Genomic DNA, 14,427 nt, shown 5'->3' on the forward strand with positions numbered 1-14,427 from the left:
TTTCAAAAGTCCTCACGGATAAGGTGTTTGAGGGTCACCTGCAGAGTATAGGTCTATGGGATAGGCCACGTTTAGACTAGGGCAAGTGAGAGATTTGTACTAGGTGTGTGTTATGCCCTAGTTTATTATTTATGTACTTTGTATTTTGACTATGTTGTACAATCCACTAACTTTGGTCAAGTGGAAGATTGTTGGGGTTGATGCCCTAAATCTCGTACGATCCTATAGTTTGTAAATGTTTTGATCAAACTCATTGTCTATTTAATAAAATATATGATATTTTATTCCATATTTTTGTTGCATTAACTACAAACCAATAAACTAACATCCAAGGTTATCTTGTAACTTAAACATGTATGTAGAGATATACGGGTGAATCATGTTTAAGTGATAATCTAAATGGTCTGTATTAGATGGATAAGGCTGCGTACCTTATCCTGGTGACACTATGAGTATGACCCGCTTTGTAGGTGTTACAATTGTTGTAAAGTATTACAAATGATTTGATCCTGATCATTCATATATAGACATGTGAGCGGGGATATTCTATACAAAGGAGTTTATATAAAACCGGACCACGAAATGTTTAGTCTCATTATATGACGTTGTTCATAATAAAAACTTACATTTCACCAGGATGACCATAGGTAACATGACCTGAATCTTGAATGAGTTGTGAACTCCTACTTATGAGAGCGGTCCTTTGATTTGTATGAGTGAGAGTTGCTAGATCGCTGACTCAATAAGGTTACCATTTTGGAGATTCGTCTGATTGTGGAGATGGGAACACAACTACATAAGAAGGAATTCACTCCTTCTCCAAGGTCAAGGTAAGTAGATATATTGCTCCCTTAAGGACTAATTCCAGGACTTGAACTGAAGGAACTCTAATTATAGCGGACCTTTGAGCGAAAGCGAATCATTCCAAACACCATTGTGAAAGAACTCAAATATTTACAATCATACACAATTGATTATGCATTAATGACAAATTACAGCATGCTTCTGAAATAAATACAAGGAATCGAGTGACAATACCTTTGAAGAAATCTTTCTTCACGTATTTCCCTTGATCAGTCACCAACGCGTCGAACAGCACGAATGCAACGAGCAACTGGAACTTCTTCAATCACTAGCGAGTAAAATACGATCCTCGAACAGACGAAAACCACCACAAGATTCCCTTGGTATTCTCGGTGTGAGAATCCAAAAGTTGTGGGCTCTGGCTTATTTTGGATAGAGGGAAGGATTGGAGGAGGAAGAATGATAGAGTATTGAACAGAAGTATCGTGTAGAAGATATAAGTCTATTGCATAGACTTGACACTCGATCGTTTAAACTCTCTAAGGCTATCGTGTAGTAAAACTCCTTTTACTCGATAGATTATCTGATCAGTCGTTTCGTGGAATGAATTTCAAAAACTCTTTTTCATTTTATTTAATAACTGTGTAACCACCCACTATGTTGGTTATTTAGAAAAATAAATATTAATTATCACATAATTAATAAATTATAAATAAATACAATAACTAACTTATCATATTATATTTATAACCTATAGTTTTAATATTGCATCATATGCAACATATAAACCATAATTCTTTTTCTCTTTTTATGGCATTTAATATAAATCATGTTTATATTAATTTCTCCAATCAAATAGTAATATATCAAATACATCATATCAACTATATCACATATAATTGAATTAATTGAATTATATCATATATAATCAAATTCCCTCTTGTTAATTTGAACATTTTCAATAAAACAAAAAACTGATTTTCCACTTGAATCCATTGAACTACCAAGAGGAACTCATGGACCTATAGCTTGAAACTCCAACGATACGTGAATAACTGACTAAACTTATTAATCACGATATTCACCATCCGTTAATTGTCGGGCACTCCACTAAAGACCGAAAGCTGCACTGTTCGCACTATAGATATATTTATGTATCTATTGGATATAACCAATCAACAGTACGATGACCCTTCATAAATCGCTCGTAAGTACAGCTAGGCCAAATTACCATTTTGCCCTTATAGTTACATCTAACTCTTTAAGTACCATTGATTCCTTTAATGAACAATATATCATATTCCCACTATGACTAGACCTTTCTCGGGTCAAGAGAAGATGTGGCGCCATATTGTTCACGCACCGGATTTAGTTCTTAAGGGATCAATTTATTTACTTACCCTGCTTCGCGGAAGGAGTGAATTCCATCTTGTATAACTGAGTTCTCAGCTTCCCAATTAGAGAATCCCCAAAATGGTAGGCTTGTTGAGTCGGCGATCTGGCCGTTCTCACCCATGCAAATCAAAAGACCGCCCTTATAGACAGGAGTTCACAATTCACTCATGATTAAGGTCATGTTACCCATGGTCATCCTAGTGAAATGAAAGTCTCAATTATGAACGGCGTTATATAATGAGACTAAACATTTCGTTGTCTAATCTTATACAAACTACTTTCTATAGAACACCCCTGCTCGCATGTCTAATACATGTTTGATGAGGATTAGATCATTTATAGCACTTTAAGCGGGTTACACTCGTAGTGTCACCAAAATACGATATCCTTCCTTATCCATATACTACAAACCATTTAGGTTATCACTTAAAGCACGATCCACTTGTATGTCTCCACATACATACTTAAGTTACAACGATAACCATGGATCTTAGTTTAATGGTTTGTGGTTAATGCAACTAAAATATCTCATATTTCATATACTGAAGTGAATAAAATATCATATATTATGTATCATAAAATGTTTGTTCATACAGGTATTTACAAACTACATAACCCTACAAGTATATCATAAAATGGTTGTTGGTTTTTGAAAGAGAGGAGAGAGTCTTCTTCTTCGAGAGAGACAGGCTGTGAGAAAGACATAAGACTGTGAGAATGAAGAAAAGATAAAACATAAGACCAACATATAAGAAAACATTTATAAATTTGAAAGAACTCAAGGTGAATTAACGGCAACAAACTTGAGTTAACCTTCATCAGAAGAAGAGGCAACAATGGAGGAGCCGAAGATGTGTTAGAGTATTACTATTGTGTATCTGTGTATCTAAACAGCTGTGGTTTTAATCAAACAAAAAATGAACTAATACTCTGAAAGGAATACATCTGTAACAACAGTCTTGGATTCCAGAGAGGATTTTAGCAATTCCAGTCCCTACACAAAAACCAAAGACAAACATCATTGATTAAATTGTATTCTTCTTCCACCTTAGAAAGAACTTAGGCTCTCCTCTAATCATCGTTTCGCTTCTAGTTTTATACCATAACAACTATATATACTACCTTATGGATGTCCAAAATGATGATTCTCTCCTCTAAACAATTTAAATTCTGGATGTTGAAGTTTTTCAAGAGTAATACTAGAGATGGTGGACGGCCAGTCAAATCATTCATCACCATGTAAGTCACTACACCCTTCACATAACCTCCCTCTTCCTCAGAATAATTATTACTAGTACTAATATTTGGCTTCGTGTTCTGACTCGTTGCCTTCACATAAGAACTCTCTCGACTCATGGGATTCTTACAACAAGGACAAACTGCTCTTGGGTCATCGAACACGTAGTAGAAGAACTACAATAGGAGATGGCTTTGGGGTTCAAAAGGGTTTGTGTGTTATTGTTTGGCTGCAAATAAGTTTGGTTCAAAGTTTCCACACTCTGATACAAAATTTTCAAACAACCAACCATTGCTTGTCGTTTCAGCAGCTTACAAACAGTTGCAAGTGGTAGAGCAAGTTGATGGAAAAGGAAATCCACCACGGTTTTGTCTGCTTCACCAAATAAAACTTATTGGCATTTCGTGTCTATAAGAAGTTTCAATCTCACACCATTTTGCGCCATTGTTTTCATGTCTATAAGACACTCCAATCTCCATCATCGTATGTATATTATATATAATCATGTTTTTCCCTTAATGCTTTCATAATTAATTAACGTTATTACATTAATTAATTGAAAACTTCCAAAGGGAAGTTAGAAGGTCGGATATATAGAATGAAGTATTCAGTTCATGTGTGGAAATAATTTTTTCGGTCCGCCCATTCGAATTTCCTCACCGTTTCTGTTTCCAAAGCGTTGGATTAAAAAGAAACGAAAGGTTATTAATTATCATAAATTATGCACACAAAAACTAGGTAATTCATAGTCAACCTCAGATAGTGCTTGTACTATATTATTAAATATTAATAATTATTATTAGAGTGTACATTTTAAGGTCGCCAATCATGCAAAAAAAAAAAAAAAAACACACACATTATTAGGCCGAGTCTGGGGTTGCCCTCGGCCATTAAATGGAGTAAATTATTATTTGATAAATTTCAGTTATAATATTTAGTAAATAAATACAAAACTATTTTATTTTAGATATAAAAACTAAAATAGACTCATAAATAACTTTTTTAGTTTCTTTTGTAATTTAAATTGGTAAATAATGTTTTGGAATGATATGTTTTGTTTGTTAAAGATTAATTTTTATTATTAAAGGAAATAACTTTGTTTTAAAAAATTAATATCAATATGGTATATATATATATATATTTAAAAATCATACATTCAACTCATGAAAATTAGAAAATAGATTTGATTACATGAGAAAGAGATAGGTATATAATATAAATCTTGTTTTTAAAAAATAAAATGAAATATTAAATATTAATTAAAAACTCTACCTGATCTTAGGAGAACCTAAAAGATAATAGGATACTACTTTCAAAATAGACTAGAAATTAGAATGTTTTTTTGTTTAAAAAGTGATTCTACCATATATTTTGTATTACTCTCATTTTTTGTACTCAAAAGAGAAATTTATTTTTGCCAAAAAAAAAAAAAAATACTTAGAATTGACACGAGAAAATTGCTTTATTTGAATTTAAGTCATTATGGAATATAGTAGTCATTACTATCGTAGTACTAGAAACTTTTCCATGTTAAGATTTACTAAAAGTTAGTCATGTTCTTTGGTACAACATTGACGATGTATTTTCAAGGACGTTGCCAAGAATCAAGTACTCCCGCAAAATCTATGTTTTTTGGACTATTTTCTTTAATTAGAAGGATTTTTTCTAGCTTTAATTAGATGGATTTTATTTTCTCTATCTTTCTAACATGGGTTCTCAACAATTTGTGACGTCCTCGGTATACTTATTAATATAATCTTATCACTGGCTAATTAATAGAACAAAATAGTGAACATAATTTGTCAATTCTTAAACCGGATTATCTCGAACAAGAGACATTATCCAACAACAATTTCATGAAGGCAAGCATATAACATTAACAACTAAAGCAGATGGCATTGTGGAAAGACAAGTAAAAGATAACTAAAAATAAAGATGAAAACCGCTTCTGCTTCCTCTCCTTGTTATTATTGCACCTACACATTTGACACATGCAAAATTAATGATTAATAACTTTGTAAGTGAAATAATGAAAATACAAAATATAAATATATTTACATAGAATAATGGATTCAGTTTGGTACTATTTGATTTTTTGTCTTAATTTTTGAAAATTAAATCTTTTTAATCACATTTCTTTCCATGAGTTATTTTTTACGATAGTTGAATTCTTAACCAATTTTCAAAAACAAAAATAACTTTTTGAAAGCTACCCTTTTTAGTTCTCAAAATTTGGCTTGGAAGTAATGTCCATAAACTTGATTTTCAAAAGTAAAAACTAAAAACAAAATAGTTATCAAATAGAACGTAATTATTGGTAGGAATACCATCATTTTGAGAAGTCAATCTGGTGAAGAAACACATCAGTGAGCACATTGGGCGTGTGGAAAGAAGCCTTCAGCAACTTCAAACTCTAAAAATTAAATAATTAAAATTAAAAATTATATTAATAAGTCTTAATTTATTCAATCACAAGTATTTGATTTATGATCAACGACCAAAACCTCATTCTCTAATTTGTCTTATCTTCACTATTTCTGAAATTGAATACACTACCAAGTTACCAACCACAGCTTTGTTTAGTTTCATTTTTTTTAAAAAAAAATATCAATATGTCACAATCTAAGGCCTGTTTTCTTTATTATCATTAACTATTTTTTTCTCTAAATATTAGGTCAAGTTTCTCAACATTCTTCAATAAACTTTTCGACTTGTTTCCTCTAATTTTCTGGAACAAAGATATACTAAATTAAGTGGGATTAGGAGATCTATTAAGATATCTCAACTAAGTTTACACATCTATAACATTTTCATCATATCCCAATTTCAAAAGAGATGGATTCATATCAAAAGGAAAAAAAGAGTTTATAGGAACAAAGCGATAGATGAACTCAAAACAAAACACTCCCCTAAAGCGATAAAAATAATTTAGATTATCATGATTTTCATTTGAATTTTTAACCAATTCGGAAGAGACGAAAAAAACAAAAAGAAGAAAAAACACAAATCTATAAAGGTTATCGAAAATGGGACGAAGTAGGCAAAACAAAAACGTAGTTAGAGAGTATGAATAAGCATAAAGAAGAAGCAACCTCATTGATCTCCAAATGAATAAGCTTGTCCTCGATCTGGGCAAGATCTTCCACATTCAACTCATTCAAAACCGAAATGGTGGACATGGAAGAGTAGGACATGGATTTTATAGTAAGATCATCCATCACCATATACTTACTCGTCCCTTTCACATAACCTCCTTCAATAGGCCTTGCTTCCCCAGTGCCATAAACATAAGTTGAATTGGTAGTCATGGATCCACTGCATCTGGGACATTATGTGCCATATGTACTACTAATACTGGGACAAATGGTCTGGCAATGACCACTACATGAATAATAGGCCTTTGGGCTTAGGAGATTTTGCATATGCCGGTTTGGTTCAAAATAGTTGATGTGGTTCAAGGCGTCGATGCTACGGTAGAGATTTGAGAGGGGGCCAGGCACCATGGCTTGATCCGTGGAGAGAAGCTTAGTGACAGTTCCAACAGGAAGGGCAAGTACAGTAAACAGGAAGTCGATGAATTCCTTGTCGGCTTCACCTTATAGAACCCTATTTTCTTTCTTGTCTATCACAAGCTTCAAACTCACCTTCTTTGACATCACTGTTCTCTCTGCTTTCTGTGTCGCCATTTTTTTTTCTTTTTAACTCTAGAATACTTTTTGTTTCTTTGACGTTTCAATTACAAAGAATCAGAAAAGGCTGGAAAACACATTGTATATATATGTGTGTGTTATAGTTATACATATGTCATACTTATTTTTTATTTTATTTATTTATTTTTTTTGTAAAGGTATTGTAATTAAAGTGTGGAGTGGAGGAATCGAATCTTAGACCACGAGGTTGATAGTATGAACACTATGTCAATTGAACTACGACCTTGTTGGCATGCCACATTTTATGTTAATTCAATACGTATAACATCATTTAATGCCATTGACGGTCAAGTTTCATTCCAATAATGAGGGTTGTACGTAGACTTGATACTCGATTGTTTAGATAATCTCAAGCTATCGTCCAGTATACTCGAAACTATTGTATGGTCTCTTGATTAGTAATTTGATAACTTAAATCCATTGAGCTACCAAGTCCAATATACCAAAGTGATAGGTTTGTTGAGTCGGCGATCTGGCTACTCCCACTCATGCAAATCAAAGGACCACCTTCATAGGCAAGAGTTCACAACTCACTCAAGATTAAGGTCATGGTACCTATGGTCATCCTAGTGAAATGAAAGTCTCAATTATGAACGACGTTATATAACTAGACAAAACATTTCGTGGTCCGGTCTTATACAAACTTCTTTGTATAAAATATCTCCGCTCGCATGTCTAATATATGAATGATCAAGATCAGATCATTTGTAACACTTTACAACATTTGTAACATCTACAAAGCGGGTCATACTCGTAGTGTCACCAGGATAAGGTATCTCTCCTTATCCATATACTATAGACCTTTTAAGTTATCACTTAAAACACAATCCACTTGTATGTCTCCACATACATGTTTAAGTTACAACGATAACTATGGATCTTAGTTTATTAGTTTGTGCTTAATGCAACTAAAATATCTCATATTTCATAGACTGAAGTGAATAACATATCATATATTATAAATCACAAAATGTTTATTCATACAAGTGTTTACAAACTACAGAACCCTATAAGATTTAGGGCATCAATCCCAACATACGTGCTTGACTTATCGTTCTTGATCCTTGTGCTTTGATGTTTTATTAATTTATTTTTTTAATTTCAAATATTTTTAATTTTTAATCATCTAAATCCTAGATTCAAGCTGTGTTTGGAATACCTTATAGACGGTTTGGTTTAAGGTTTTTAATGATGTTTGAGAATAGAATAAAGTTGCTTGCAAACATAAACTTTTGGGTCAAACTAATTGTAAATATAGAATTAACCAAAAAATTACAAATATGGGCAAAGTTGAGTACAATCATATAAAAAGACTAAAAAGCCCATAAAAGGCCATGACCCACGATCCATAATCCTTCTTCCACGATACTACTTTTGTATCCTTCTTCCATGAGCCCATTGTCGATTTCCCTTACAGCAAACCAAAACGATCGACGATTTCTCTTCCATCACTAATTGGGATTTCCAAAAACAATCGCCGACTCGCATCCATCAGTAGTATGTTTCCCTCCATCCGTCGTTTAGTTTCATCATTTTTTGTTTTTGTTTTTTTGTTTTTTTGCTCAAAAACCCTGGCCCAACGATCTTCTTCAAAACCCTAAAATCTGCAAATAAAAAAACCTATTGATCATCCATAAAATATATGTAGATTGACGACAATCTTCTTCCAGTGAATGTGTTCCTGTTTCTGTTCAAATGTGTTTGGTTGATTGATTATTGTTTCATTACTATTTTTTTTCAAAGGTAAGAAAAAGCGTAGTTGCATGACTTTTTCTTTCTCCTTTTTTGTTATTTAGTTTATTGATGATTCATTTGTATGCTTTAAACTTCAAATGTGTTTTTTTGGGTCTATCGGTGATAGATTTCTGTCACCAATAAATTTGAAGAATGTTGAATTTGATTTTTTTTTTCATGAGTAAATAAATGCATTGGTTTACTATTTTTTCTTTGATGTTGTTGATTGGAGTCTATCAGTGATAAGTTCTATCACTGATATACAAAATGGATGTTAAATGTATTTTCATGCTATGTAAGTAAATGTACAATTTCATTGTTGTTTATTATTATTAATTTTTTTGTTGATTAGAGTTTGTTATTGATAGGTTGCTATTACTAATAGACTTGGAGCATGTTAGATTTATTTTTAAGGAAAATGAAGAAAAATTATATTTTCATTTCTATTTATTTGTTGTTTAGTCGATAGACTATTGCTAGCCTGCTTTTAGACTTTAAATATGATGTTAATTAGAGTCTATCGATGATAAGTTTCTATCACTGATAGCGTCACACACCGTTCATGATTTTCCTTCTAACCTAGAACGAAGCATGAAGACGTTAAACATCATTTCTCTTTATGACATCTAATGTCCCAATTCTTAACATATCCTGTACTCAAGATCAAATTGAGACTTCCAAATCCATTTTAAAAAATAATCTATATTTATTGATAGAGTTTAGGAATTTCATTCAGTTTAAATCACAATACTGTTTAAAAAAAATTACAGACCAACAGTGCGGATTATTTTGAACAAAACCTCACATGACATGAAACTCACAAGTTTTAACTGTTATGGAATACTCTCAAATACATGCACAAACAATACCACAGATGTTTAACAACACTAGTGGTCATTAACCACTCAGCAAGCACCATGAACTTTGTCGCTACCTGGGGGTGAGGAAAAACATAAAATATTGAAAGCATAAGCTAAAGCCTAGTGAGTAGTAGTTTAATATAAACATAAGCTATCGCTTTCTAAATCATCAATAAAGTTTACAAAATCAATCAATAAAACATTGGCAAAGTATAAAAGATTCAACAACATCTTAACTACTTGCTAGTAAAATAGTGGCATGATCAACTCTCATAAGCATATTATAAAACGTTCAGGCGTTATTAGAAAACCACATCAACTCTGTACCCAAATACTCGTTTACAACGACATGTTACTCTAGACAAAGAATGCCCAACGTGGTGTAAACTGAATCATAAGGTCATACGTGCACGTAGAGCTGCCTCAAGGCTAAACATAGATACACACCACAAGCTCAGGTTACTTTGGACTCCCCGATATACTCTGGCCACATCTAACCCCGATGATAGCCCCTTGATAACTTGGGTGGCGCTACAAGCAGGTTCCTCTAGACTTCCCGGTATACTTTGGCTACATTTGACCTCGGTAGCCCCTTGATCGCCTGACCAGTGCTACTGAAACACATTCAAATAGCATAGAAAATTAACCATCTCTCGGGTACAAGAATCAGAAGTTTAAAACCATTTCCACAACCATTCAATAACTTTGATTCCACCATCATGAGGTTTTCATAAAAACCATACCGATCACAAGTATGTAAACTCTGATTCCAAACTACATTTGGATAAATCAAAATCATATAAAACCATCGAGAGTTTAGAAATCATGATTTAAACATTTTTTAAATATCGGACAAGTAAAATAGATCATGCCATCACATTTCATAAATCATAGCATACTATAATATATAATTAGTTTCTATATCAAAACATTCGAAAGTAAACCACTCACTGTTAATTGGTTGAAGGAACTCTTATTCAAGAGTACCTACGAGCGGAAGCGGATCTTTCCAATTCATTGTGATAGAATTTCCACATATACATTCAAACATACTAAAATGCATTCATAATGCTAAAATATTGACATGCTCAAAAGAACAGTAAATAAGAGATCGAGAGATCATACCAGTTGAAGACTTCTTCTTCACAGCAAATCTCGCTTTTGTTGAGACGGTAAGCTATTGCTCAGCAAAACCTAATCGTCTACCTCGAACCGTCTCCACACAAACAGATAGAAACGGAGATGACACCACCACGCAGAACCCTCAGTATTCTTAGAGTGAGAATCCAAAGGGTGGGCTTTGTTCGAACTTGATAGAGGGAAGGAGGAAGAAAAATTGTATACAATGATCAAGCAAGTGGGAGATAGGCTCGTCTATCGTATAGACAAAATGCTTGATTGTTTAGGTGAAGTATACGATCATGTAGGAAAAGGTAAGGGATCGTCTAAATGATCGTGTAGAAAAACTAAGCGATCGTCTATACGAACGTGTAGAAAAACTAAGCGATCGTCTATACGATCGTGTAAAAAAACAAAGCAATCGTTTATACAATCGTATAGAAAAACTAAGCGATCGTCTATACGATCGCTTAGTAAATATCAGATGCTAAATGATTGCTTACAAAAAGGTAAACGATCGTTTAGTAAATAGCGTACGCAGGTGTAATTGTTAAGCGATAGCATATCACTATCGTATAGGTAAGTGGTTGTTCAGGCACTATCATATAGGCACAGATTTTCTAAGCAGTGACACACTTCAACACAATGTCTGCGCATCCCATGCTTAACACACCGTGAGCTATTTATGCGTCTCAAAGTAACTTTCAACTTACTCATATGTTATTAAAACAGAAGAGACGCCGTCCCATTACCTTTTTAACCATCCAATTAATAGACAATGAATATGATCACATCATATTCATAACTTATAAGTTAATATCATATATTAATCATAGTATTTTTCCTCCACTAGATATAAATCATATTTATATCCAATTTCCTTCAAATTAATGTATCTCATACTAAAGTTAATTATATCATATATAATCGAACTCCCTCTTGTCAAATTGAACAGTTCAAACTAACCCAAAAACTGACTCTCAACTTGTATCCAGGCTACCAAGGGGACCTTATATCATAGATGCTTTTCCGCATCTAAAAATCATATTATTAATAGAAGAGTCCTTATATGTCAACTTCAAATTTCTCAAAAGGTGTTGCAAGCAAACACAATAATCAGCGGTTGGAAAAACGTTTTGAACACCTTTTGAAATACTTAAATGTCGATTAGATATAATAACTCTCATAAACTTCTCTTTATATTATTAAAAAACCATCTCCATGATGCATCATTCTCGAACTCTACAATACTAAAGGCAAGACCTAATTGTGACCATCAATTGTTGATGCCGTCAAAAGAGTTCCACCATATTTACATTTCAAAGGTATCGTCAACTGATATGTTTGGCCTACAATATTTTCATCCCTCAATACACGATCCAATTGCCATAAAACAATACTTAAAATATCCCTCAGAGTCAGTTTCATACGCAATGAATGAACCTACAGTAAGATAAAAAAAAAAAAAAAGATATATCAAAGAATAATTACATGTTGTTTTACAATAGATCTATCGCGGATAGACCAAACATCAATGATAGACCAATGATATGCTAGACCTTTCACTGATAGACCAATATCATTGATAGACCATATCAGTTAACCAATTCTATCAAATACTGATTACGTATTCAATGAAAACTTGATTGATGATATATAAAGGATAGAAGGAAAAAATTGATTGATGATATATAAAGGATAGGAGGAAAAAACAAACCTGGATTCATTTCTTTTAGCTTTGTAAGAAATTCTAGGATCAAGGCATAAGATTCCTTTGCATCACCATTCAATGACTTCATAATATATTCTTTCACCCTCCAAGCTTTATAGTAGCTAAAATTTACCCCAAATTTAGTATGCATGTGAATCATAATATCCTCCGAAGTCAAACGACCACAAGAACTAGAATCTTTTATCATACAATCACCAATCAATGATGAAGATGCTTGTCTATGAGAAGTTCGAATAGTATTTATAGAACAACTGTGATTAGCAATATATTTCCTAAGTTTTCATAGTTCCCCACCCTTATAATGAGATGCACGAATGTACCATTGACAATATTCTTGTGAGCACTTCAACACAATTGATTTAGAATTTGATCTCACAGTCTTGAACTCAAAGTTGTTCTCTATAGCTATGTAGTAAAAAAAACTTTATACTATTTCCTTCAAATCAAATGTAGAAGACAAGTTACTAATATAAACATCCGTTAGAATGTTAAAATCATTATTAATGGGAGAAAAGAAGACACAATACACAAAAAATTATCAAATCCACTATTGAAAACTCCTTTTAAAAAAATATCAGTGGCATAAACAACTAATGAATGTCTTGTACTTTGTTCTTTAATTAAATTCAAAAACCAAGCAACATCGTTATCTTCATGAATTTCAATCATAGTTTGAATGAGATTGATACAAAAATCCAATAAGATCGATAATTGTATTGAAGAAATAGATGCATCTAATTGAATTTCCCTTAATATCAAATTCACAAAATTCTGAAAACATATAATCTCATTGACCAATAAGCCTTTAGTCCTGTAATTCAAGTAATTATGTTTATCATCCCACTGTCCAATATGAAACACCACTACTTTAGGTAAAATTATAATATTATTATGGTTTTTGAATTTTGAAGACTCGACTTCCATCCATTTTTTTTTCATTTTATTATTTTAATATTTCACCTCCTTTTTTTATTTTATCATTTATGATATTCCAGCTAACTCACTTTGTTATTATTTTTTATCACCTATCTTTTTAACTTAACTCTTAGAAATATCATAAAAAATAATATCACATTCACGCTTTCTTCCATAATTTAAAAATAATAAAGTGTAAATTAAAATATTCATATTAATACAACTATTATCTCATTCATATAAAAATAATTAAAAAAATCAATGTGTCCCACAAAGCGGACATCATCGATTTTGAGCTTGTTGTTGTTGTTGACTTCGAACTAGAGATTGCTCTGGTTCCTCTTGATGTTGCTTTGGTACATCTGCAGATGCTTCATAATATAAATATTCATTACGCTCTCCAGACCACGACCTTGTCCATGCACGTATGAAGACGATGGACCAGCATCTAAATCATAATATCCTGACCCAAATACTGACATCACCATCATCGGGCTAACATAATCAGTTTGGCTTTGCGTTTGCATCTTAAGGGGCAATTCTTTCATATTATGGGCAACCTCATCGGACTCATCTAATTCTTCTCAAACAGGTCCTCTACGTCTAGGAGCTGGTGCATGAACAATAGGTATATCGTACATATAATGTATCTACTCCATATAGCTTTGGTTGTTACTGCATATAGCAAGAACCTAGTTCGGATCATTCGCAACATCATGGAGTCTACTGTTGCTCGATCTCTGTGAATTATAAAACAATTAGATAATATTTAAAATAAACTTAAATTAAAAATAATTAGATAATATTCATTTATTTACCAGATGACCCATAATTGCTCCCGAATGTACAACGTAGTGCCTTGTGATATTATTATACCAGTTGATGTAGTTTTGAGTGACATCCCAATCAAACTACTCAATA

At 32.5% G+C, this 14,427-nt stretch overlaps 1 pseudogene; it reads right to left on the reverse strand.

The window, feature by feature from the left end:
- Positions 1 to 2,860: 2,860 nt before the first annotated feature.
- On the reverse strand, positions 2,861 to 7,122 carry LOC150035172 (uncharacterized; annotated as a pseudogene).
- Between the last annotated feature and the right edge of the window lie 7,305 nt (positions 7,123 to 14,427).

The sequence above is a fragment of the Benincasa hispida genome, chromosome 7 (genome assembly GCF_027475165.1).
Source record: "Benincasa hispida cultivar pf3 chromosome 7, pf3_genome.v1.1, whole genome shotgun sequence".
Classification (NCBI taxonomy): Eukaryota; Viridiplantae; Streptophyta; class Magnoliopsida; order Cucurbitales; family Cucurbitaceae; genus Benincasa; species Benincasa hispida.